The sequence below is a fragment of the Scardinius erythrophthalmus genome (genome assembly GCF_964197995.2).
Source record: "Scardinius erythrophthalmus genome assembly, chromosome: 8".
Lineage (NCBI taxonomy): Eukaryota > Metazoa > Chordata > Actinopteri > Cypriniformes > Leuciscidae > Scardinius > Scardinius erythrophthalmus.
In genome coordinates this window covers 44,837,155-44,863,484 of record NC_138228.1, presented here as the reverse complement: position 1 = coordinate 44,863,484, position 26,330 = coordinate 44,837,155, and the positions used below count along the sequence as shown (strand labels likewise).

The 26,330-nt window shown below is 41.7% G+C and overlaps 1 protein-coding gene across 2 annotated transcripts in view; it reads left to right on the top strand.

Annotated features, from left to right (window-relative positions):
• Window positions 1-393: 393 nt before the first annotated feature.
• gramd1bb (GRAM domain containing 1Bb) overlaps window positions 394-26,330 on the top strand; it is a 112,968-nt gene continuing 87,031 nt past the window's right edge. The window contains exon 1 of one of the 2 annotated variants that reach the window (XM_081373276.1): window positions 394-635. The gene's annotated coding sequence lies outside the window, so the exon portion shown is untranslated. The remainder of the gene's footprint in view (window positions 636-26,330) is intronic. The other variant, XM_081373277.1, reaches the window with a different exon arrangement.

Sequence of the window (26,330 nt, the reverse complement as noted above, 5' to 3'; positions counted from 1 at the left end):
TTGGAAATAAAAAAGCCTGGCAATTTTACTACAAATATTGTGGTATTCCGCCACGTTTCTGACTGACATGCGCCCCCATCTCGCAAACATGGGGCTTAAAGAAAATTCCGAGCTTCCCACTATTTACTGTACGACTTTGTGGTGTCGTTCATGTGCGTTCAGCTACGATCTTTTCGACATGACTCGAACACACCATGTCTCTCTCGGTATCGGTAAGGGTTAACGGAGCGCAGCGTCAGCGGTGTTGTGCTCAGCACGCGCTCGGTACTGATAGGTCAGTGTGTGGTGGTCTGCTCCACTTCCAGAGGACCGGCTCGACCGAACTCCTCCTCCGAGAAGCAGTGATTGCTCGCCCTCCCGACTCCCCTCCTCCGCCGCCGTGACGGTCTAACGGGAGTCAGTGATGAAATGAATGCGCGGTGTTGTGTATAAAGTTGCGGACTTCACTAAAAGCTTTAAAACGGGCGCAGATAGAAGCCGCAGAGTTTAATTTTGCCTAGGTTGCTGCCTAGGTCGGTTTGACATGAAGAAACGGACTTTTAGTGAGTTTTAATATGTTGCGACTTCTTTTACCACGCGAGATGTCAATCATAATTTGTGGAAAGTGCGCGCGCTGGACATCGCGGCCGGTGACGGTGAGTTAGATGCAGTTTATTTTCTTCATGATATTGCGGGTTTGCAGATTTTTTTGTTGTCATTTTTCATGATGTTTATTAGGAGGAATACACTAGCTCTTAGTCCACACTTGACTTGAGTTCGCGAGATTTAAAACACACAACTATGTTAGATGCAACGAGTTACTGTGATGATATGTGGAAATTCATAAGATATTGGTGTCTGTGAAAGTTTCAGTTACCAATGGTTTACACGGGAGTGAATTAAACGGATGGTAACAGTGATAACAAAAGTTAGATGGGGCCAGAGTCTGGCTGCAGACTGTATATTATATTATATTATATTATATTATATTATATTATATTATATTATATTATATTATAACTGTTCTCAAATTGTTGTATTGTGTGTGTTTGTGTTGAATTTATCAATCCCTTGGTAATGTTCTTTTCCTAATTGTTGTTATTCAAACATAACTAAAAAAATTATTAAGGTTGTAGAAGAAATAATTGTATTTGTATACAGTTGTGCATTAGGCAGTTCTCTGGAATACTTTATTCTGATTGGTCTGTCATTCGTCAGTTAAATATTTCTGAATAATGACTGTTGCTCGTCATAGCAAAGGCAACAGTTTCCCCAGCTAACAAGGAATGTTCTCAGAACTTTGGGTAATGTTCTGCCATGGTTATCACAAAGTTACAAGCAATCATAGAACATTCTATTCAGATTTCAGGTCAGAGTTCAGGTCTAATGTTCTCAAAATGTTAAGCACAAAACATTTTGTTTTTTTGAAACATTTTAGTTGGATGTTTGGGTAATAATATTTTTCAAATGTTACTGCTTGTTCAGAGCAAAGTAAAAAAAAAAATGATCCCAAAATGTCTTCATAATTAAATGGAATGTTTGCATAATCAAAAAAAGTTTATTCTCTTTGAGTACATTTCAGTGGCCATTTATTTAATTAATATTATATTATCTGCAAGGACAGTTTATATATATATATATATATATATATATATATATATATATTTAAAGGGATGGTTCGGAGTAAAATCAACCTAGGGTCCTAGGGTCCTTTGCACCATGACTTCGAGCCAAACAGAAGCCCCCCGAGAAGCCTTTTTTTCCCTCGGTTGAACATTATTAAAGTTAGAGCTTATTTAGAGATATTTAAATAAACTCCTGATGTACTTACAAACTTTCCAATGCCTCGTTTTATGAGTACAGAACCTGTACTACTGTAGATGTTTGGTGCCATTCTGGGCATTATTAGTGGGGTAATTTATGAGATACAGCCTTGGATCCATTAGCGCCTGCAATAAGCCATTCGGCTGATATCTCTAAATAAGCTCTAACTTTAATAATGTTCAACCAAGGGAAAAAAAGCTTCTGGGTGGGGGTGTTCGGCTCGAGGTCATGGTGCAAAGGACCCTAGGTTGATTTTACTCCAAACCATCCCTTCAAGATTTTAAGTACACTACAAGTGCACCTTCAATACAATTAAGCACACTTCTTTTTCACTAGGCCTAAAGTGGATTAACTGTAGTTCTCTTACAAGAGGTTCTCTCGTATTGCGTAAGTAGCTTACGCTGCGGAAAAGTCATCTTTTCTCGAGATATGAAGCCAAAAATTATCCTAATTTTTAATAATCTTGTCAACGCAGTGCGGCAGCCTGCAGACCTAGGGCAAGCTTACTAGCGCGCCCATTGGCTGCCTTGCGGCAACTGCAGCAGCCTATCGCTGAGCCCTTGGCGTGACGTCACGTCCAATGAGCGCGCTTGGCGTGCTTCATGCGTCACAGCCCGCGAAAGAAGAAACGCCGCTCTCAAAGGCCGCCTGAGCCGAATACACCAGCTGAGCGCTCGCCGGAGCCCCTCCCGCGAGCCTCGCTCTCTCCTTCTCCCCCGCCTTTCACCGACGCGCAGCTGCCGGCTTCCGCCCGCACTGCCGTCGCCTCAGGGGATGAAGCAGATGACGCCGCTGTCAACGACAGCTGCTCTCTGCTGGCCTCGGACAGCGAGGAGGGGTCGGGTTCTCACCACTCCGCCTCCTCTACGCCTGAGTCTGGCCGGTCCCGTACTGGTGTCGACGCGGAACTCCTCCGCCTCCTCACCAAAGCGGTCGATCGCCTGGGACTAGAATGGTCCCCACCGAAAGAGCCTGCGCCCAACCGACTCGACGGGTGCTTCCTGCCTAGCCGCCGCCAAGCGCCCGCCTCTAGGCCAGCACCCTTCCTGCCTGAGCTCCACGCGGAGCTTTCAAAGTCTTGGGGCGCGCCTTTCTCCGCGAGACTCCGCACCTCGACCTCCTCGACCCTCTCCCAGGTGGACGGGGCCGCTGAGAAGGGGTATGCCGGCATTCCGCCCGTAGAGGAAGCTGTGGCGACGCACCTTTGCCTGCCATCCGCCAGATGGCGCTCAAAGTCTGCCTTGCCGTCCAAAGCCTGCAGGACCACTTCAGCCCTCGCCGGCCGCGCTTTCGCTGCCTCCGGCCAGGCTGCTTCCGGCCTGCATTCGATGGCTGTGCTTCAGATCCTGCAAGCCGATCTCCTCCGCGAACTGGATGAGAAGGGCCCAGATCAAGCTGTTCTCACGGATCTGAGAAGCGCGACGGACCTCTCGCTCCGCGCGACTAAAACTGCTGCACAAGCCATCGGGAGATCTATGGCCGCACTCACCGTCACGATAGACACCTATGGCTGACGCTGGCGGACATGAACGATACGGAGCGCGCTGTCTTCCTCAATGCCCCACTCTCGCCCCACCGGCCTCTTCGGCCCTGTGGTCAGCGGGATTGTGGATCGCTTCTCGGAAGTGCAAAAGGCGTCGCAGGCTATGAGCCTCTTCCTGCCCCGCCGCTCGAGTCCAGCTGCAGGCCACTCTCAAAATCAGCCTCCTGCACGCAGCTCGACACAGCGATCGTCTCGGCCACCATCCTCGCAGCATCGTCAGGGCGGCCGCCCTAGATCGCGCTCGACCAGCCTCCACAGGCCGCCTCGCCCCCGGGGACCGCGACCTAAGATAGCACTGAAGCCAGAGCCTGCGAAATCCTCCTAGCAACAGTAAGGAGGAAGAGATGGCTGAGTCCCGCCCCGGCCGGACCGCCATCAAAGCGCCCAGCTCTGTCAGTCCCCTCAATGCAGGCTACTGCAGCAGCTCACACCGCAGCCAACGAGCCAGTAACGCAACTCGCTCGCCTGCACACAAACGCTGTTTTTACGGCGGCCCAGATAAATCTCAGAAAGAGTGTAAATTCGGGTTTCCCGGCTCACGCCGAAGGTGTCATAAGTGTAGAAAATGTGCCCACTCCCATGTGCTCACTGATACACAAAAACACGGTCCCCCTGGTAACGCTCCCAGAGCGCACTCTCATAAAGCGGGCACGCGCCGCTCGAGTGCTATGCGTAGAGAATGTGCCCACAACTCTGTGCCCACACCTACCCACTGCCCGCTCAGCCACACAGTTACCTCGGGTTACAGACCCTCTAAAGCTCCCAAACACTGGCCGTGTTATAAGTGTAAACGCTGCGCCCGCTCTCGAGCACGCGCGCTCACTGTCAAACACGTTACCCCCCGCGCCGCTTTCGCGCCACGGGTTTTTAACAGCGAAATGTGCTCCATCCATGGGGATCGATGCTGTACAGCCAGTCACTACTGCCTGCCAGCCCCCGTATTCGAGCGCCGCCCCATCTTCTCTGATACAGGTTCCCCATCCCGCGCAGTGCGGCGATCTGAACCCAGAGACCATTCGACACCTAGCTATGTGTGCGAAAGCATGGGAAGCTATTCAGGGCGCGTCAGAATGGGTGCTGAATACCATAAAACACGGCTATTCGCTTCAATTCGCTCGCCGTCCCCCGCGTTTTTTACCGCAGAGGGAGACGAAAGTGAATTCAGAAGTAGCGCACCTGCTTCAAGCAGAAATAGCAAAGCTGCTGCGCAAGGGGGCTATAGAACAGGTTCATCCTTCTCTGAGCGAGTCGGGCTTTTACAGCCGTTATTTCATCGTACCCAAGAAGGACGGAGCGCTAAGACCTATTTTAGATCTGAGACATTTGAACAAAGCCCTCATGAGACGGCCGTTCAAAATGATCACAACCAGACAAATCCTCGCGCAAATGAGATTCGCCTTCGACGGTCGGGTATATCAATACACAATACACAATGCCGTTCGGTCTGTCTTTGGCACCCCGTACATTTACGAAGTGCATGGACACGGCTCTCGCTCCCCTGAGAAGACGGGGAATGCGGATACTGAACTATCTGGACGATTGGCTGATTCTAGCGCGGTCAGAGACAGAGCTTGTGTCTCACAGAACAGCGCTTCTCAGCCACCTGGAAGGTCTGGGTCTCTCGGTCAACTGGACCAAGAGCTCATTATCGCCCCACCAGTCAATTTCCTTTCTGGGGATAGAACTGGACTCGGTGGCTATGACGGCCAGATTGTCAGAGCAGCGCGCGCGCCGCATTCGCCATCTCGCCTCATCCTTCCAAGAGGGCAGCCAGGCTCCGCTGAGGGCATTCCAGCGTATCCTGGGACATATGGCCTCAGCTGCAGCAGTGCTTCAGCTGGGCCTTCTGCGCATGCACCCGCTTCAACGCTGGCTGAAAGCGCGCGTGCCCCACCGAGCCTGGGCGGCCAGCGGCTTGCGAGTCAGAGTGAATCAGGGCTGCATCTCAGCCCTGCAGCCCTGGCTGGCAGCCGAATGGTATCACACAGGAGTGATGATGGGAGCGCTCTCGCACTGGAAAGTTGTCTCGACAGACGCTTCCAACCAAGGTTGGGGACACTCAAAACCGTTTTTCTGATAGCTCTGTCTTCAGTCAAACGTGTGGGAGACCTTCACGCGTTATGTTAACGCCGCGTGCCTTGAGTTCGGACCTAATGACTCAAGTCATTCTCAAACCGAGGCATGGTTATGTCCCAAAGATATTGGGCACTCCCTTCAGAGCGCAGGTCATTTCTCTCTCAGCCCTGCCGACTACTGGCAGCGAGGTCGATGGCAATCTCCTCTGCCCAGTCAGAGCGCTGAGAAACTATATCACACGCTCCACCGCCTTCAGGCGCTCGGAGCAGCTGTTTGTTTCATTTGGTGGGCGCACCAAGGGTCTCGCCGCCTCGAAACACAGTCTATCCAAATGGATAGTGGACGCTATCGCGGCTGCTTATGCGTCTAAAGACCTGCAGTGCCCTCTGGGCATTAGAGCTCACTCCACCAGAGGCATGGCCTCGTCGTGGGCGTGGTCCCTGGGCCTCCCCCTCGACATTCGTTAGGTTTTACAACCTGGAAGTTCCCGCCTAGCAGGCGAAGGTTTTGTCAGTCTAAGTCATGCGTAGACCGGCCCACTATCTGTGCGCGGGCTACTGTGGTTGATTTAGCTCTGCTGGTTGAGCTGCACTATACAGGGATTGTCAGTTCAGACCGGCGGTGCTGCTCTGAGCTCCCTAATGTGTGCTTGTGTACTGCGCTAGCCTTCTTTTGGCCGCCCGGCTCCCACTCAGCGCGTTCCCCGGGCTTTCCCTGGGACTCATTTAGCGGATGCTGGGCTACTTACGCAATACGAGAGAACCTCTCGTAAGAGAACGTAATCGGTTACCTAACGTAACCTCTGTTCTCTCTAGAAGAGGGAACGAGTATTGCGTAACCTGCCGTGCTCGCGCCACGAGCTCACTCGCTTCAGCGACAGAAACCAGCTAAAGCAGCCTCTGAGCCCTGCTTATATACGCTAAGCCACACCCCCTTTCGCGGGCTGTGACGCTCAGCGATAGGCTGCTGCAGTTGCCGCAGGGCAGCCAATGGGCGCGCTAGTAAGCTTGCCCTAGGTCTGCAGGCTGCCGCACTGCGTTGACAAGATTATAAAAAATTAGATAATTTTAGGATAATTTTTGGCTTCATATCTCGAGAAAAGATTACTTTTCCGCAGCGTAAGCTACTTACGCAAAACTCGTTCCCTCTTCTAGAGAGAACAGAGGTTACGTTAGGTAACCGATTACGTTTTGTGCAGTCTGATTTGTTTTGAAGCAGTGTTGTTCAGCACAGGCTGATTGTCAGTGTTGTTCTCGAAGCTTTTTCATGGTGTGGACATTATGGGCGCTTTCACACTAGCACTTTTGGTGTGCACCCGGGTTTGAATGACGTCAGAGTTCGGTTCGTTTGGATGATGTGACCGCAGTTTTCCGAACTCGGGTGCGCACCCGCGAACCGTACTCGAGTCCGCTTAAAAAGGTGGTCTGGGGTACGGTTCGTGTGAACTCGGGTACGGTTCGCTGCTGATATGAACGCAATCGTACCAAATCGCGGAAGTGAACCGCTATTGATGACATATAATGTGGTGCGTGCCTGCGTGCGTGAGTGTTTAACAATTGTAAAAGGGTCTATATACACTTACCTTGACGAAAAGCGGGATTGACGCACTGCAAGCAGAGAGATGATTTCTGCTTGCCTCCACAAAAATTGTCTTTGGCGGGCGGGCAGACATCCCACTGTCTTTGGAATGGTTTTAATACTTTTGTGGCAGACAGACGCAAGTGTGTTTCTGTATCTTTTCTTTGAAAACAAAACCAAAGGTTCAAAAAAAGAAGAACAAATGTGAAATGAGCAATTCTATCCATTTTGACGCCTTTTCATAGCGGTTACCAAGCAACACGAGTACGCGCCAGCTGCAGCTTGATAACGCAAGTGTACTGCGGTTCGGATACAAATAATATAATGTGAACACAGTCCATCGGGGGCAGGGGGAGGGGGGAGCAATCGAACTCGGGTTCGGAACAGACAATCGAACCAAGTGTGAAAGCATCCTATTTCAGCACCCAGACTTTGACGTTAGTGCTTTCTGGTTTAAGACTGGAAGGTTTAAGGAGCCGGTATAGAGCCTACTTTTGCTCAAAATTGCATTTTCTGTTAGAAATATCTGAAATGAGGCCTTCTCTCTCTCTCTCTCTCTCTTTCTCTCTCACACTCTCTATCTCTCTCTCTCTCTGTGTGTGTGTTTGTTCCCTCATCTCCGCTCTCTACTGAGAATTTCATTATCCATGTTGTGGATGAAGACATTTTATTTTGCTTTTGGAATACGGCAGAGATTGTGTATCAGAATGTCTCAATCTCATATCGGCCTTCTTCTCTCACTCACACACTCAGACTATTGTTGCTTTTGTAACACTAGCTCTTCCCAGCTGTCAACTGGCTCACGGTAATCTCTCTGTGTGTTTCACTCAAAGTTAAAGAGCAAAGCTGTGTGTGAATGTCAGTAAGCATGTGTTTGTGTGTGAACAGGTGTCCATTCTAATATAAAGATTTCCGCTCGACTCAAAGTCCAAACGGCAGCGCAGCGCGAGCTCTCTAGAGCCGATGCGTTTACTCTGATCGGTCTCGGTCCAGAAATCCAGTGAGAAGCGCTTGAATTCAGCGAAGAACGCAATGTCTCAGTGTAGTGATTTAAACCAGTTTAAAGGCAGATGAAACAGTGCTGACTAACAGGAGAAACACTGTGCGCAACGATACAGTCTGAAGGCTTTTCCGTCTACAAATTCCCATCATTTACCATGGATTTACTGTAACGTTTGCCTAGTAATATTAACTGCACCATGAAATGTGGGATATACATATTGAATTGTATTATATTATTAATGTAGACAATGTATTAAAGGACTAATGGAATATAATTACAGTATTTAATAATGTATTTAGGCTACTGTTTTTCATACAAATACCATATAAACCATAAAGTTACATTTTGCCATGATAGTGAGGTGCTACAGGGTATGCCTGGTTTCATCTGTGGTTGTCATGATCTAAATGCATGATACTGGATGACCAATGGTTAAGTTGAATAAAACTCAAACAGTCAGAATATTACATTTTACCAAAAAAAAAAAAAAAAAAAAAAAAAAAAAAAATTAGCACATGCAGAAACTAAGAAATTGTCCAATAAATATATTTATTTTGTTAAGGAAAAATGACAAATGTTTGAATGTTCCACCTCAGATTTGTGAAATGTTCACCTGGTTGGCAAGTGTTTGTCATGATATGTTCTGACAATAAAGGGTAGTTTAAAACCACAGTTAACGCTCTGATTTCTACAACTTTCACTTAGGAGCAGAAATCTGCCTTTAAACTTAAAATAAATAAAGATTAGACTTTTATCGTGATAATTATCGATATCGACTGATATAAAAAAAAAATATTGTGATATTTTTTTTGGCCATATCGTCCAGCCCTAATTCAATCTGTTTTCTAATACAGTCTTTCTACAGTTGGAACCACAGGTGATTTCTGTGGAGTGATTTGTGTGTCAATCAAAACCCAGCAGAAGCTGTATTTAAAGATGAGTGAAATGAAAAGATTTAGAATCAAACACATGATACTTTAATATATCAGCTTCTTATCTTGTAAAAAGGAGCTTCCCGGGTGGACTTGAAGGCACCAGTACAGTGTATAAATATGCTATTGTTTTGGTTATTGTTTTGAAGAGAGTAAGAGGATGAAATCAATCTCTCTAGCTGACAGGATCTCTTCACTATCATGCCAAAGGTCAAAGGTCACGCAGCACTGCCGTATAGAGTGGAAAATGTATGTTGGTAAGAGGTGTGCTATCCATTAAGAGTGTGGCCTGGCTTGGTTTATAAGTGACAGTGAACATGTAACATAAGAAACTGCACAGACCACATGGGTGTTAATGCACTGGATTACTGTACAGACATTAATGGAAAATATGATTACAATAGTTTCCACTCATGATAAACTGTACAGAATTCTGGATTTAAATACTTTACATGGAACATGTTGCCAAATGAATCTTTTATTTTAAATCTTGATTGCTGATGATTCAGTTTTGGAGGTTGGTGTGTATGGTGGGCAGAGAGGGAGTGTGTGTTCTGCACATCCGCTGGCAGTGGGAAGCTCACACCTCACACACAATGCTGATCTGAAAGAGGAGCGAGTGGAACGCTGGCTTGTGTTGTCTTTGCAGTTCGTCCCAGCGACTGTCCTGCTGGGATGTTTTCCAGGCCAACTTGTTGAAATTTCTACACATGGCAAGTTACATAACATTACATAAAAACAGGAATAAAACTAGCGTGGAGGGTGTGGAGGAATGAACCTTTGTATCTGGTAACCTATTTCCTGTAGACATTATAGAAAAGATATAGGCTACAGTATGTGACTTGTGAGAAACAAGCGATATAAATCTGACAAGGGAACATGAACAAAAGCTTGAGTTTAAACGCCCTTTTAAACGCCTTTTTTTGTTAAGTACTTTAATGAAATGTTCTAATGTATATTTATATATACTGGCCAATGCAAATATATATATATATATATATATTTGAATCTGATTTTGCTTAGAGGCCTTCCATGAGTGTGATATTCCTACAGTATTTGCCTGGGACTGTTCACCATTTGTATAAAGACGTGTTTGTATCATGCCATGTTGTAATTACCATAACGATTCTGAACTATAAAAAGCCTTCACGTGCTTTTAGAACTTAATTACTACTTGTGATTTTCTGAGAGCTACAACTTTGACCACTGCAGATGTGTTTGACTTGAAGCAGCGCTGTACAGACCTATTGGTGTATTACATCAAAGTACCGCGAGAGCTTTATTTACGGTAATACGACATACCGTGAACAGGATCACTCCGTTTGTCTCTGCATGTTTTAGACTCTGCAGCATTTCTCCCAGCAAGCGGCAATGGAGGAAAAAACACACGATAATTTTCAAAATGCTACTGTTGTTGTTTCACGTAATGTAGTTTTTAGAGTTTTTCAGACGAGAATGTAGTTGTTTAAACCTCAAATCTTTCGTTTATCCATAAAGATATTTAAAAATGTGATGCTACAACGTTTTCTGAGTTGTGAGATCAAGATGATCATCAGGGAGTCAGCGTTCATGTACCCTGGCGAGAACAGCTTGACCTCAGCATGTCTTTCTGACACTTGCCACTTGCTCTGATTGCTCCATCGTGGTTAAACATAATTTACCTTTGGTAAATCTAACAGGCAATCTTTGCTAATTATTTTTGTCTGAGTCAGTATATTATATTATATTATTACATGGCTTGGTTGAATTCTAATGTAGAATGCGTTATTTCTTGACAACAGACCGCTGCTAAGTATAACACACCGTTGCAATGAAAAACAGAGCGTTGCTATGGACGCAGGATTCTAACCATAGAGACGGAACGGACTATTTTCTTTAGCGGAAGCAATACAATCGTTTTTAAATCAATAAACTCCTTTTTAAATCAATATTTTGTGTCAAATTATTGATTTATTTGGTAGGTAGCCATGTTATATTATATTATATTATATTATATTATATTATATTATATTATATTATATTATATTATATTATATTATATTATATTATATTATATTATTTTTGCATTACAGTTATGACAGTCCCATTTTTTACATTACACTTACAAAATTATAATGTAGAAATTCTATTATATTACTATATTATACTATATTAAATTATTTTTTTTGCATTATAATTACAGTACCGTTTTTTACATTACAGTAATGAGATTGTGATTAAGAGTTATGAAAATGATTATACAATGCTAAATATAGTTGTTTTTTTCTAAGGACATACTGCATTTAAACACCTGTATATGATCTTGACATATTTTGTGAGATTCCCCCAAAAGTGTAATTTCCAGATATATAACAGTTAATCCAAGGCTCAATGAGTGAGGTATTGATTATGTAAGTATTTCCTCTCTTTTATCAGTTTCTTCATCATCTCGTCTGCTTACAGTTTATCCTCGAGTGGTTGGTCTGGATTTTACTTTAATCATTTTCTATTAGTTTTACACTTTCTGCATGGTTCATATTCGCCTCCTCCAGGTTCTGGCACAAGTCCCTTGTGTCTTTGTACTTTATCTCTCATCTTACATCAAATACTCTCTAATTATAGCCTGTCAAATTAGTAAAGATGATTAGCCTTCGACATTATACAGCAGTTGCCCTCTGCAGTAACTCGGTCTGGTGGATCCGCAAGCACTCGTGTGGATGTGTTGGGATCTAGATTAGGGGTTACAGTACATCAAGCAGAATGTGGTTTCTCTCCCAGCCTTTCATCACATGACCTTAGCAATCAGAGGGAAACTCCTGCTGTGAGTCTCCACAGAGACACGCGCGCTGCTTATGAAACACAGCTCGTCTGTGCTCGGACCAATCCTTCACAATCTAGACCAATGCATTAATAGAGCTTAAATGCTTCAGGTATTTCATCTGAATACACTCTAATCATTACTAGAATCTAGTACATGATATAATGAAAATGAAGAATGAACTGTCAGCTGATCTGTGTACAACATTCAAAGGCTTGATGAGATCAATTCTTCTGCCAGAGAAAAATACATCACAGGGGTCAAATATATCACAATATAGCAAGTAGCGGCAGAAACTGCATTATGTGTTGAACTGTTACACCACAAAAAAAACAAAAACATATTTGCAAAGCATTTAATTTAATGTAATGCAACATTTCTGATTTTGCATTAAACGTTTGCTCCTGAATTCTTAATATAATATAGGGCAGAACTTCATCCATCAGGTTATCTATTTAATTAATGGGGAATTAATATTATTTTTCCTCATTCACATGACCTTGGTTATATAAAGTTGTTCCAAGTTATTAGATTTTGATGAAGGATGACTGTAATGTGAGTTGGTGTCTTCATATTGTAATGAACCGCACTCTTGATATATCTCAGATCCCAGCAGGAGGGTCTTCTCCTCTTTCACAGTAAATTATTTATTTATATGATGTTTCAATTAAAAGAATTTCAGTAGGTCTCTTTACAAGTCCTTCAACTGTTACTTTTTAAACTTCCATATTAGCATGCTAAACTATTTGTTTAATATGCATTTAGAACACATTTAAATCTGGATAATTACACAGGTTTATCCAGTTCTACATGGTATAATAAACTCTATAAATGGACTAAACTGTACAGTTCTCTGGAATACTTGATTCTGATTGGTCGGTCATTAGACTGCTTGTGTATATAGAATCCCGTTCAAAAAGTTTAGGGTCTGACCGATTTTTATGCTTTAATTTTTAAGTCTCTTATGCTCACCTAAGCTGCATTTATTTGATCAAAAATAAACAGTAATTGTGTGCACTTCAGCTTGTATTTAACCCAGGCACTTCCTTAATTATGGATTTTGTTTTGTAGGTTTAGAAGTTTTGTTACAAAAAAAGTGTTCCACACCTGTTCTTCAAGTCTGTGATGTAATTGATCTGAATTATTTTGAGACAACTGTCACAAACATATTTTCTGATTGCATTTGCATGTCTATTTTGTTCACTTACCAGCACCCGTATTCATTTTGCTTGTAGCAAACATATTTGCATCTTTTTTAGGCAAAAGGAAAGGGTAATTTATTCTTCCCAGTTGAATGTTCTGTAATGCTCATTAAGAATGCGAATCAGTGTTATTTTAGTATCATTGAGATACTGTTATAGTTGCTAATAATATGTGATTTATTTATTTTATTTTTAAAATTTTCCAGTATACATTTTCCCGGTAGCACCCCCGCACCTAGTTTACACATATTGTAAGAATAATAATTTCACGTGTGATTCAGTTAATGAGAGGGAGGAAGAGAAGTGAGGTTATGTAGCAGCGATAGCCTTGAGTGTCTGTCTTGACACAATGACACAGCCTCTCATCTCGAAGAAACCCAATCCTGTCACAATCTGTCAACAGTTCGCTCGCAACCTGACAGCGCCGTCAAAGAGTATAGAAGTAACAAGAGGCGAAACTCCGTTGCAGTTTTGACAACAGCCACTAGGTGGCGCTTCGGTAGCGCGGCCGCCATTTTGGACTGAACCAACGGCTTTACTGGTAGCACAACTACTGTACAGCATTAACATTATGTCTGAAAATAATTGCAAACAAAGAAAACAGTGTTCTGCCATCAACTGCAACAACTACCAGTGTACAACCAATCAACTAGCATTTCATAGATTCCCCAAAGATCCAGAGAGGTAAAGTAGAAAAGGTTTTATTAACTTTAAAGTGAGCTAACGTCAACGATAACAGGTGCTGTAACGTTAATGTAAGCTATCCCATAACCGCAGTAACAGTTTGCTAACGTTATGTATTTGGTCGAAATTGTCAAGACTCGAAATGGGCTTTTTAAATCGCATACTTTCAGAGATATATGAACACCTAACCTGGCAAATGACCGCTTTATTAATTCATTGTTATCACTAAATTAACCCTTTAACTGTCACCTTTTTTTTCGCTTAAACATGAAAATCACTATCCAAACTTAAATGGTTGTAACGTTAGTATGGTTGTAACGTTAATACTATGGTTGGTCTTGTTTTAATTTGTCAGATTATTGTTGAAGTGAAATAAATTATGAAAGTGAAACAGAAAAAAGTTATATAAGTTTGAGTTTATTAAAATGTACAAATTTTAAAATATAATTATTTATATTTTATATAAAAAAAAAAAATATATATATATATATATATATTACAAAATATATTTTACTCTAGAACTGCAAGAAAATGAAAGCAAAAAATCTGAACAAGTTGTGTTCCACATTTTAGGTTGATATGTTGATATCTCGCTCCCTCACCCTTTCTGCCGTGTGCTCTAACGTTACACGGTTTGGAGCTGCGCGCTCTTGCTCGCTCGCTCTAGATTCCGGGTGATTTTAGCTAATTTGCGGGCATCAGGGAGCCGCTATAAATATGCAGGAGACTCCCGGATCTTCCGGGAGACATGGGATGTCTGCTCTAGAGATATTAAAAACTAGAAACTACTTTTTAGTTAATTTAACCGCTTTTGAATTTGAACCGGTATAGTTCAATCCTATGACAGCGGTGTTGCGTTCAGTCCAAGATGGCGGAGCTGCAGCTCTGCGCATGGGTGAGTTTGTTGCAATGGAACGTTCTATTGAGTTTCGCCTCTTGTTACTTCTATACTCTTTGGCGCCGTCCTGCTGTTCCGCAGAGAAACGTGAAACGGCATCGCTAAACATTATACATTTTCTCCTCTGATTTGCAATTTGCATATTGGTCTAGTTGCTTCATTTTAAAATAATCAGATGCTGATATTGGTTGTGATTTGTGTGCCGTAGGCCTGAGCTGTTCAGTGGAAGTGATTGTTTAAATATTGGATGTCAGCTGGATTGTATTTGTGTTTCTCAGTACTGGGTCAGCGGTCGGGGTGTTTGGCCTGCGGGCTCTTTAAACGTCTCTCATTGGGCTGTTTACTCTAGTCATGCTTTTGTTTGCTCTATCTGGTCCTTTATCACTTTCGTCTCTATTCTCAGTCAACTGAACACTACACCCCCCTCCCCCCAGTAGTATAGTAGTGTGATTTATAGTAACACCACAGTGCTGTGCTTCAAATCTGGTTACTTGAACTTTATTGTTCAGTTTGAGGTTATTCCCAAAAGTACTTTTTCAAATCACAATGAAAATTCTGTCATCAATTACTGTCACCCTCAAGTCATTCCAAACCTGAATGAGCAGTTCTTTCAACCAACCTATCATGCTTTGCAAGACAATATTGAAACTAGTAGACAGAGTAAATTCAAACTGTAGTGCTTTCAGAGTATGTATGAGTACTGAGTATGTATGCATGTGCGCTCTCACAATTATTGTTCTTCATTTTTGATTTGCTGATTTATCTCTGTGTTTGGTGATGCATCTTATCCATGTGACTGTTTGTGTCTTTGTATGTATTTTTAACAATATCTTTGTGCCAAAAACTTAGTCACCGGCGTCCTAGTTACCTGGCATCCTATCACCTTACTCTAATCTTTAGGCTGTGGCCGCTTTATGTGTCGGAAGATTGAGATGCAGGGCATTGTGGGAACAGCAACCTCAGGAACGTGACCAACCCACAATTCCTACTCCAGACATTCCCAACCGTCTTCAGGCGTTTGCTGGACAACCGGCGTGTACAATTCAGGAGGAGAGAGTCTTTTTACACAACTGTTAAAGGCAATTGAGATCATTTCAATAGTCTTTTTATGCTCGTGTTTGTGTGTGTGATACCGTCTCGGACCTGTGGGGAGTCCTGGAGTACTGTTACACCAATAACCACCCCTTATGCATGTTTCATTTGCTGGGAGGAGAACAGAGCCTTCCTTTGTCATCTAATACGTCCAATCCACCAGCTGTAGGCCTCAACCACTCCCAGCAGTTTTACCCACCTCCACCAGTTCGTCCACCCAAACACCATCAGGTGCCCTTTGTCAGTTCAAAGTGTAGCTAAAACGAGAAGGAAAGAGCCCCGGATTCTCAAGCAATCATCAAGAAAGGATTCTGTAAGGAAATTCAGCACAGGACTGGATGTTTGACTTTTGACCAAAGTACATTTTGTGCTCAGGCTCTTTACAGACGCTCAGGATCAACTTAACACCTCCGCTTCCTCTTAAATCTTTAACTCGGTCGGTTTGGCAGATAGCCTCTCGCCTTCCCCGGGATCGGGCTACATCTCAATTTAGCATCTTAGCGGTGATCACAGCGGCAGGGGTGGTGAGTTTGGAGCATGACGGACACCCTTCGACCGCCATCCCTCCAGGTGCACGTCCCCCAGGACGATCCCGGCACTGGAGAGGAGGAGGGCGGAGGCGGCCATGACAGCCTCGTCTGGTCCAGCTCGTCCACACCCACCCTACGGCGCCGACGGTTTAAGATGAGACGGATGAAAAAGCTGCCCAGTGAGCGGGAACGTCTTGAGAACGGGCTACTGTGGCAGCCAGGATCACGCTCAGCCTCGAAAGAGTACCTTCAGCTGCCCTCCATCGAAATCACACCGTCCAGCGACGAGGACGCGGCCTGGTCCAACAGCTCCACCCCAAGCGCCTCGCCCCGGCGCAAACGCTTCCTGCTGCGCAAGTGGCTCAAGGTGCGAGAGAAGAAGGAGCAAGGCAGTGAGAGCAGGTTGGTGTTTCAGACGTGACTGTGAGATATAAACATACACCTCTCAGTTGATGATTTATAGCAGGAGTTACTCTTGTTCCTCCACTAATTCTATTAGTGTTTCTCAAATTATATTTATGGTTTGGTTCTTTTTGCAAAAACAAAAACTACCATACAAAGTAAAATGATTATTTATTATAAATGCCACCATACATAATCAATATATTTTTAAAAACACAAGAAATATTTTTTTAACTTAAAGGGTTAGTTCACTCAGAAATGAAAATTCTGTCATTAATTGCTCACCATCATGTCGTTCCAAACCTGTAAAGGTGATGATACACAGGGCAACTTTTTGAGCAATGTTGCTGTGCAATCTTGCGGAGAGATTGTTACTTGGGCACTTTCCCATTGAAAATGGGCAATACATTTCTATCTGGATAATTTTTATTGGTCTTGGGCCCTGTGTCTCATCTGGTTGCCCGTTGACGGCAACATTGCCCACCAACATTGCTCAAAAAGTTGCCCTGTGTATCATCACCTTAAGACCTTCGTTCGCTAAATGCGTAGTAAACCCAGTGGAGCGCTTCCAGGTTCTACGTCAGAACGCTCACTCATCATTGGCTAGCATATCACATATGTGAGCTCACGTGAACCGCGTCGGCCAATAATGAGCCTGCGTTCTGACGTAGAACCTGTTTACTACGTGATCCGCCTAGGAGACTGACATGGAAGAGATTGTTGAAAATATATATTTTTGGGGTTGTTTTGCACTCAATAAATATTCTCGTCACTTCATAACATTAAGGCTGAATCACTGTAGTCACATGGACTATTATAACAATATCTTTACAAACTTTCTGGGCCTTGGAAGTGGTAATAACGTTGCATTCTATATGGAGGGACAGAAAGCTCTCAGATTTCATCAAAAATATCTTAATTTGTGTTCCGAAGATGAACGAAAGTCTTACGGGTTTGGAACGACATAAGGGTGAGTAATTAATGACATAATTTTCATTTTTCTATGAGGGGTATTATTATATACTTTATAACAAACTGAACAAAACTGGTTTAAACCAGAAACCATTATCATGTGTAGTTTATTATAAATCTGTTTGTAGCATGCAGCTTTGTGGTTTTATGGTTTAGGCTTGAATCTTGTTAAGTTGCTGCACAGAGAATTGAAAGTTTAACTTGCTGAATGCAATAAAATCTTGGCCAATGGCAGTTCAAGATCACCTTATTGTGGTTTATTGATGACAATGACCAACTCACAATAGATTATCCCTCTTATTACATGGCTGCTTACTAAAAAAATGAGTTAATAAACCATGATTCCTGCCCAAATGAGACAGTCTAATTTGGAGGAGAAGGAGGCAGGATTGAGCACTAGGTACAGGGAAGCAATCTTTAACAGTCTTGGGTAGGGTTCACTGACAGAGATATGTAACTCATCAGCTGGGAAAAGAAACACGGAAGACTTGGCAGAGTCACTGCCTTGCTTGCTATTTGACAGTAATTTGCAGTAGGAGGTTGAAAAGCCACAAAAACTCGTTCGGCTGTGATATTAAAAAACATTTTTGTTTGCCACAGTTGATTTGCCTAATTTTGCATCAGGTTCCAGCCAGAGCTAAATATTGTAGGTTCAGTCCTTGGCAGAAAGTATATCCTTGAGCAATGCTCGTCTATCCCGGGATCTCCGGCACTCAGTGCTGGTTTCTTTGAACTAAATAGGGCTGCTAAACGGAAACAAATAAATGTTTCTTTAGAGAAGAGCCCATAATGTAATTTAGTGGTTTGAAATGTAATTTTGTGGCTCATTTAAAACATTGAGAGGAAAATAAATTGGATTACAAAGTCTGTGTTGCCTGTGTGAAGGAGATGTCCCTTTTAAAGCTAATATGATTTCATTCAAACCAGGTTTTCTTGAGTGTAGGAGAAAATGTGACAGAAGAGAGCCAGAGAAGGTGTGGTGTAGAGAGGAGACGAGGTGTGTTGCAGATGGCTGATTTCAGTGCAGACAGCTTCGGTGATTATAATAGGAGCAATTTCGTTTTGGTGTGTCATGCGTGCAGTGTATGTACGGTGTAACTTGGCGCATTTAATATAGAATTCAACTTAAGCAGGGCTCCAGACTGAGACCAAATGGCATTTTGCGACCAAAATTTGAGAGTGTGCGACTAGTAAATTTGCCCCCCTTTTTTTTTTTTTTTTTACACGTTTAAACGTGGAATCGGCGCGTCAATGAATCCGGAATGTGTGGCAGGCCAATGAGTGTGAGAAGAATAGGGAATGGCCTCTGTAAGTGGCTAATGTGTGAAAGGGGAGGGTCCTAGAGATAACCGAGCACGCATAAACGTCTGTGGGAAGGAGACGGAGACAAATATCACAACCTGCTATGTGCGTCTGAGCAATGAGCAAGCGAACTATTGACTCATTCTTCCGACCTGTGACTAGTGTGCCAGTGCCAGAGTCTACAGTGTCACAGTCGGATGATGATTCAGATAGGGTGACCAAACGTCCTGTTTTCCCAGGACATGTTCTGTGTTCACGTCCTGTCCTGGCCGTCCTGGCTTTTTTTATAAAGTGATGAAAATGTCCTGGTTTTCATTATTTGTCATTGGGCCATTAAGCATGTACTTTAAATACACGCTTGCCTTTGCACACAAAACATATGAAACCGGCTTCGGCTTCGCCCCGTCTTGTTATAATCAGCGCGTTCCTCAATACGCAGCGGCAAGCAGAGAGCACGTCAGAGTACAGAGGTGTGTGTGTGTGTTCATCTCAGCCTCATTGGTCTGTCACTGCTCGTCAATGTCAGAATATTTGAAATGACCAATCAAATCAAAGTAGGCGGACTTTACGTTCACAGAATTTTAGCAGCGTGACTCGACGCTTCAGTTTACGGTCAAGTGTGAGATAAGATGCAAGTTGATGTGGCTACAGTTCTTCCAAAGTCTCCTGGTCTTCGATTCGGAGTTTACAACAGTTGCTAACAGCGTAAAAAAAGCCCAAATGTAAATTCACAGACGATTTACAGAGAAAATTACTGTGTTTTCGTTTCGGTCGGAATCCGTGTAAAGCAGAATGCATGAACTGCAAAGCTGGCACGTACTGTACGTGTCAATGTCGAATAAAGGTGCTAGCGACCTAGAAGCCCACATAAAGAAAGTATAGGCTACAAGAGAACATCAGGAGGATTGAAATTGTTTTTTTTTTGACACAACTTTATGCATATGTGTCTGTTCAAGCGCAAGTAAACTCAAAAGAGGAATCAGTTCAGTGTTCGAGCGCTATCTGAAACACGCCTCTCTCTCTCTCTCTCTCTCTCTCTCTCTCTCTCTCTCTCTCTCTCTCTCTCTCTCTCTCTCTCTCTCTCTCTCTCTCTCTCTCTCTCTCTCTCTCTCTCTCTCTCTCTCTCTCTCTCTCTCTGTGTGTGTGTGGCTGTGCACACAGATAACAGTCCCAATGTTTGCATCTTCTTCCACGTTTAAAATCTTTTGAATGTGTAAATTGGCAAGACAAAACACGTCCAAATGATAAGCATTCACTCGATGATGGTTAAACTTAGCAGTTAATCCGCGAATCACATGCGTGCCGAACCATGGGCCTGGTCTGTACAGATCAACTGCGATCCGTTGCACTCCTTATAATTAATGAACACACTTATCGCCATGATTGCGGTCTTACCAGAGATGGAGAAAAGTCCTACTCCAGTAAGTAAACGTGTCCCTGTCCCCAAAAATTTTGGCACTCAATAGCACTTCACTCAATGTTTTCTGGTGGCATCGTTTATTTTGACCAGTTCTGTGCACCCCCGACTATATTCATTTAGTATATTTTAGTGTCACCCACTCGGCAGCCAATGATGATTTGCTGTTTTATTTAGTTTATTGGTTCTGTACATTTGTTGTGTTGTCTTTGTTCATTATAGCAGATTTGTACAAAGTTCAAGTCAAGACCTCTAGACAAACCCTCACAGTTTCATATTAACCAGATGATGTCAGATCAGATCGTGTTAATATTGTGGAAACGAACTGGAAACACAAGACTCAGCACTGTGCTTACTGACCTTTAGACCGTAAAGCCAGAAGCAAACTACATCAATAAAACCATTATTCTTATACCAATTTAATATTTTTTGTTCAGTAAAACTGTTTTATTGAAATTTTTTTAATTTAAAAATGCAATTGATGGTGTTATTTCTTGTGAAACAAAACTAAACAGATTATTTTTTTCTAAAAAAATATATTATTTTTTCCCAGCATCCTGCCAGCTAGTTTTGCTTATATGGCAAAACTGTATTTACTGTATAAAGGATACAGTATAGATAGATGACCGAAACATTCAGCACTTTTCAGCACCCATTGTTAATACATCCTTTAGATGCTTTGATGATTCAGTCTTTAGCTTTGAAGTAGTTATTTAACAGAATCATGTTTTATTCCATTTTGAGAGATGGTACATAGACACGTGATTTGAAAGGGACTGAATGGCAGATGCACAGCTGTAGGCTACAGTCATATAATGCATGCTCATTTGTAATATCTACTCTCAATTATCAATCAAGCAAAATTAAAGATATTAATAATATAGGAGGTTTTAAGACTGATTTGATGGGTTGAGTGTATTTGTTGAATTGAGTGTTCCTGAAGCACAACGCAGGTCCCAGGAAATGCATGAAGTGCTCAAATGTGCCTCTTCAGAATAAAGTGCCTGTCAAATGCACAGAGATAATGAAAATGCAATCGCACTTCGTCATTGATCATTGCCTCTGACATGATCTGAGAAAATCACACTCTTCCAACAAAGTGTTATATAAATAACAGTTCATATAACAGGTCTGTTCTGTTTATGTCAGTTGTTCCTCTGTCCGTATGGTGGGCTGCTGTTGTTTTTAGCAAATATGCTATTATTCATAATTCTTTTGATCAGCATTAGTGTTTAATTTTCATGTGTTTATTAAATCTGCTCTCATGCATTTGAACACAGCATTTTCATTTTTGTACATGCATGCATCATTTCCCTCACCATGTTTCACGGTGAAGCTACAGGTCTGCATACAGTATATATTTGTACAGTCTGCTTCGTTTGATGCAGCCATGCTGAAAGCATCTGTAAATTCTCTCTGGATGTTTAGCCATAGCAATTAAAGGGGACCTATTATGCCCTTTTTAAGACATAACCGACTATGTTTATGTGAATTCTTGCCATTTTGACATAATTTTGTGTCTTTTTTAACCATTAATAGGCCGAAATTAGCCTCAAAAACAGAACTCCGACTCACATGGGTGCTCACTTTGGGTGTTCGCATGAAACCTGCGGGAATGGGTAAAATCATGCTGAAATTCAGGCCCTGTAACACCAACACTATTCGACTGCAGCAGGCATCGGTGTGAGTATTGGAAGTTTGGAACCGTTTCAGATATTTCATTATCAATACATATTGAAAAATCTATATTTTTGACACTTGCATAGAGAATAAATCAGCAGCAGAATAAAGCAATTCCCTAACAGTCCCAAAATGTCTCATGTGTCAAGATTCCTTTGCTTTTTAAAACAGAACGTGGTGAATTTATTATGTAGCTTAATGTTGAACACAGAAGGCAGATTAATAGTTAAACAGTTAGCCGTGTATTCTGACACTTTCCTGTGAAGTGTCAGCAGTGAAGAAACTCAGAAGCTGCCCCGATCCCAAACAAGACCGCAATTATTCAATCCATCCAGCAGAAAGGTGGGAACGAAAGCTGAATTTTGGGTTTTTGAGGTGTCCTGAGATTTTGTTTGTTAGTGACTGAGGCTTGATGTTTAGTATTTGGTAGTTTAGATCCATTTTGCAAAATATAGCCTTTTAAATTGAGATTCTGCAATACATTTATTATTTGCGGTCTCGAGAGAATCCATGCTCATTGCTCAATTTAGTTCACAGCCAATATCGGTGCAGTAGTGAAAGGTTTTCCTTCTCTTATCTCACTTGCTCTCCTCATTCAGTGTAGATATTCTCTCTGAGAGTCTGGGTTCAGGAAGGTCTCTTATCTGGGCTTGTGTTTGCGATGTCTCTTCTCGTGGGGTTTTCTCCCTCTGCTGAGATGTATCCAGAGCTTTCCCAGTCTGCCTTGCTCTGATAAGAGCTTCTGCTGCTATTTTAAGACATGGGGAACTTGTAAGTGTGCACTTTCCAGCTGAGAGACTCTGTCCATGTTGTTAATATTTCAGATTTAAGAGTTGTTTTTTTCTCAGCTGTAGAGGAGCACAGTAGGTGTAAAGTTGTTCTCATAATGCAAGCTTAAAGTCTACGGGGAAAGCCCTAACATGCTTGGTCTACTCTTTTACCAGTCATTTGATTAGATTATCTGGATGATGGAGTTTGAACTTACTTAGAAAGTTTGAGATCAATACGATTTTTTACTATTTTTGAAAGAAATCATGTGCTCGCCAAGACTGCATTTATTTGTTCAAAATATAGTAAAGAACAAAAGGTTTTCTTTTGTAAAATATTTTAAAATGTAATTTATTCCCTTGATTTTATAATAATCATAATTTCATATGAGCATAATTTCTCCAGTCTTCAGTGTCACATGATTCTTCAGAAATGACAAGCTGCTCAAGAAATATTTCTTATCAATGTTGAAAACAATTGTGCTGCAGTCAGATTTTTTTTCAGGATTCTTTAATGATAGAAGATTTCTGTCAAATTAATGCTGTTCTTTTAAACTTTCTATTACATTATAAATATCTTTACTGTCACTTTTGATCAATGCAATGCATCCTTGCTGAACAAAAGCATTATTGACTACATAATATGTAGTAATTATATATATTTATATAACTCCTTTATATCTATAAATGAATTAAACTTTTTTTTTTTTATGAATCTAAATCCTTGCGGTTGGTCATGTGATTAGGCGAGCGTGTTTGTACATATTTTTATGTGATTGCAGACTCGCTTTGGCAAGTCTCTAAAGGAGGGCTTTGTGATTAAGGAAAAAGCTCCAGTGTGTGTTTGCTGCAGGTTTGCTGTAACTGATTCAGCAATGCTGACGGGAAGCTGTGATGGAGAGACGGCTTCCATTTAACAGGAAATCACATTGTTGTGTTATCACAGAAAAATTCACTGTCTTGGCTATTTCACTTCCAGTTGCAGTAACACGCATTCATCATCATCATTACTGGGTAAGGGTTTGTGAGTTTGGGTTATGTGCTCTTTTTTATATGCTCTTCTCCAAAATGTATATATTTTCTATTAAAGCTCCGGCAAAGCTTAAAACTCTTGTTTTTGAACTGGGGATGATTGACGGGAGTATAGGCGAAGCTTTGATCTTTCCCAGGACACAAATGGACCGATTGGTGTTTACACTACGAATGCCAAATATAGTGTGTTTCTGACTGACAAATCCAATCGCAAACATTTTGGACCCGGGAGCTTTTCATTGACATAGTGCCTCTTCAAGTGTGCAGGATTTATATATTTTTTGCAAGTTTATATGTATAAAAAATGACATATTCTTCATCAGACTACTTCAGATTTCAAACGGGCTGAATTTGGTTCTAGGGCCGGCAGTTTAAACGAGCGTGTTGCTAGTCTGACGTCAGTCTGAAAGCGCTGGGGTTTTGTTTCAGCAGCAGTTAAAACACACACAAAGAGTCCGACAGGCAGCTGTCATGAATGATTCAGGAGTGTTCTAGGCCATGTCGAGCTTCAATCCACTCTACTTAGCAGTTGTACGTGAGGGCTCATTCAGAGGAAAGTCTGGACCCTCAGGCATGTGTGCATAAACTCGCACTCTGGCTAAATCTGCAAAAGTGTGTTAAGCAAACAAGAGGAGCTGACAGAACAACTGACCATAAATGAGAGATTTGCCTGCATAGTTTGAATTGCAGATATGAGCTTTCCTGTCGGTGTGCGTAGCCCGTAGTCACCACAGGCAAATACCTGCACGCACCTGAGCGTATCGCACAGCGATAAATCCCTGGAGCTGATGGAATGAGGAGATCCAGCATGCCGAATGGGATTTTTTTTGTGTGTGCTTTATACTGGATATTCCACCACAATATCCACATATTATACATGCAAGGTTTTCTTTAGTAGTCAATGTATCCAAGTTAAAATTAAAGTTGTTGTTTTTTTCCACTTGTGACCTTTCATTTAGTGAGTAATATGTTTGTGAATGTAAAAGGTCTGCGAAGTTTAAAAAATTAAAGTGCAGATAAATGGAGTTAGAGTCTCCTAAAGGAAAGACTGATTCTGAACTAACTGAAACGAGTCGACAGTAATTCCTATTCCAGTCTTACTTCCAGCATGAACCTATAGGTTTGTAACAAATTTGCATAATGCCAGCCTTTGGTCTTCATTGGCTGTCCGTGAACAATATCTACTTTGACCCTCAAACACTGTTGTAGCTGAGACTGGAAGCATTCGGTTCGTGATGTCGACATATTAAGAGGACGTTGTTTTGCAAATCCACTTTGCATGCATTTCCAAAGGACTCGCTCTGGAATTGATATGGAAAAACCATGTGAACTGATACTGGTTTAATTACATTTAATGGAAATGGGTAATGTAAAGTGGTCTTTTTTATTTCAAATCAAAGAAGAGGGAACAATATGAATATATTGGCAAATAATGACTGAAGAACAGGTGAGCGGATGTGTTCTCTAGCGAATGAGTAAAGCACAGATAATGAGGATGATTATTTATTACAAATATTGCCTGGACATATTTAATCTAAATAGCTTGAAATTGAAATGAAATGCCCCTTTCTGTAGTGTTTAAGTAGTTTCAGAAGCCTTGACCAAGCATAATAAAGGCTGTGAGTCAACACTTGTTAAACTCCACATGAAACTGTTCATTTAGATGTTGTGCTGTACATGGAGTCTGAGTGAGACTGACTGCTCCCTCTTGTGGTGAAATCACACCATACATTATTCAAAGAGAAAATGCCACATGCACGATGCAACTGACCATTACTCAATAAAACAACAGTCAACTTACATTTTAAAGTCATTTCATAGCACATATTCCAAATTATTATAATTTTATTTGAAAGTTTAGCCATGATTTATTTATTTATTTATTTTTTTTTTTTATTTTTTTTTTTGCTGTTGTAAAGTATTTAAAGTTTGGGGTCAGTAAGATTTTGTATTATTATTCAGCAAGGACACATTGACTTGATCAAAAGTGACAGTCAAGACATTTATAATGTTATATGCTAAATGCTGTTCTTTTAAACTTTCTATTCATCAAAGAATCCAAAAAAAGAAAAAAATAATAATTGAATCATGGTTTCCACAAAAATATTAAGCAGCAACACTGATAATAAGAAATGTTTCTTGAGCATCAAATCAGCATATTATTATTTATTTTTTTTTTACTGAATGATCATGTGACACCAGGGCCGGAGTGGGGCCACTTTTCAGCCCGGGAGTTTCAGGCCCAAGACCGGCCCACTTTTTCAATGGTGGAATTCCAAATTAGCACTTTTTCCAAATTGGATAAATGAAGCAACAGTTCAGCTCTTACTATTGTGTAGTTTGTATTAATACCATGGTTCAACAAATAATGTAAAGGTTAAATAATAATTCACTTAGACTTTATAAGAAGCAATTGTGACTTAATTTCACACAATTCTGACTTTATATCTCACAATTCTGACTTTATATCTCACAATTCTGACTTTATATCTCGCAATTACGACATTATTTCACGCAATTCTGAGAAATAAAGTCAGAATTAAACTCGCAATTGTGAGATAAAAAGTCGCAATTATCTCTTAAAATGTTTTATTCTGTGGCTTAAAAAAAGCTTCCATAC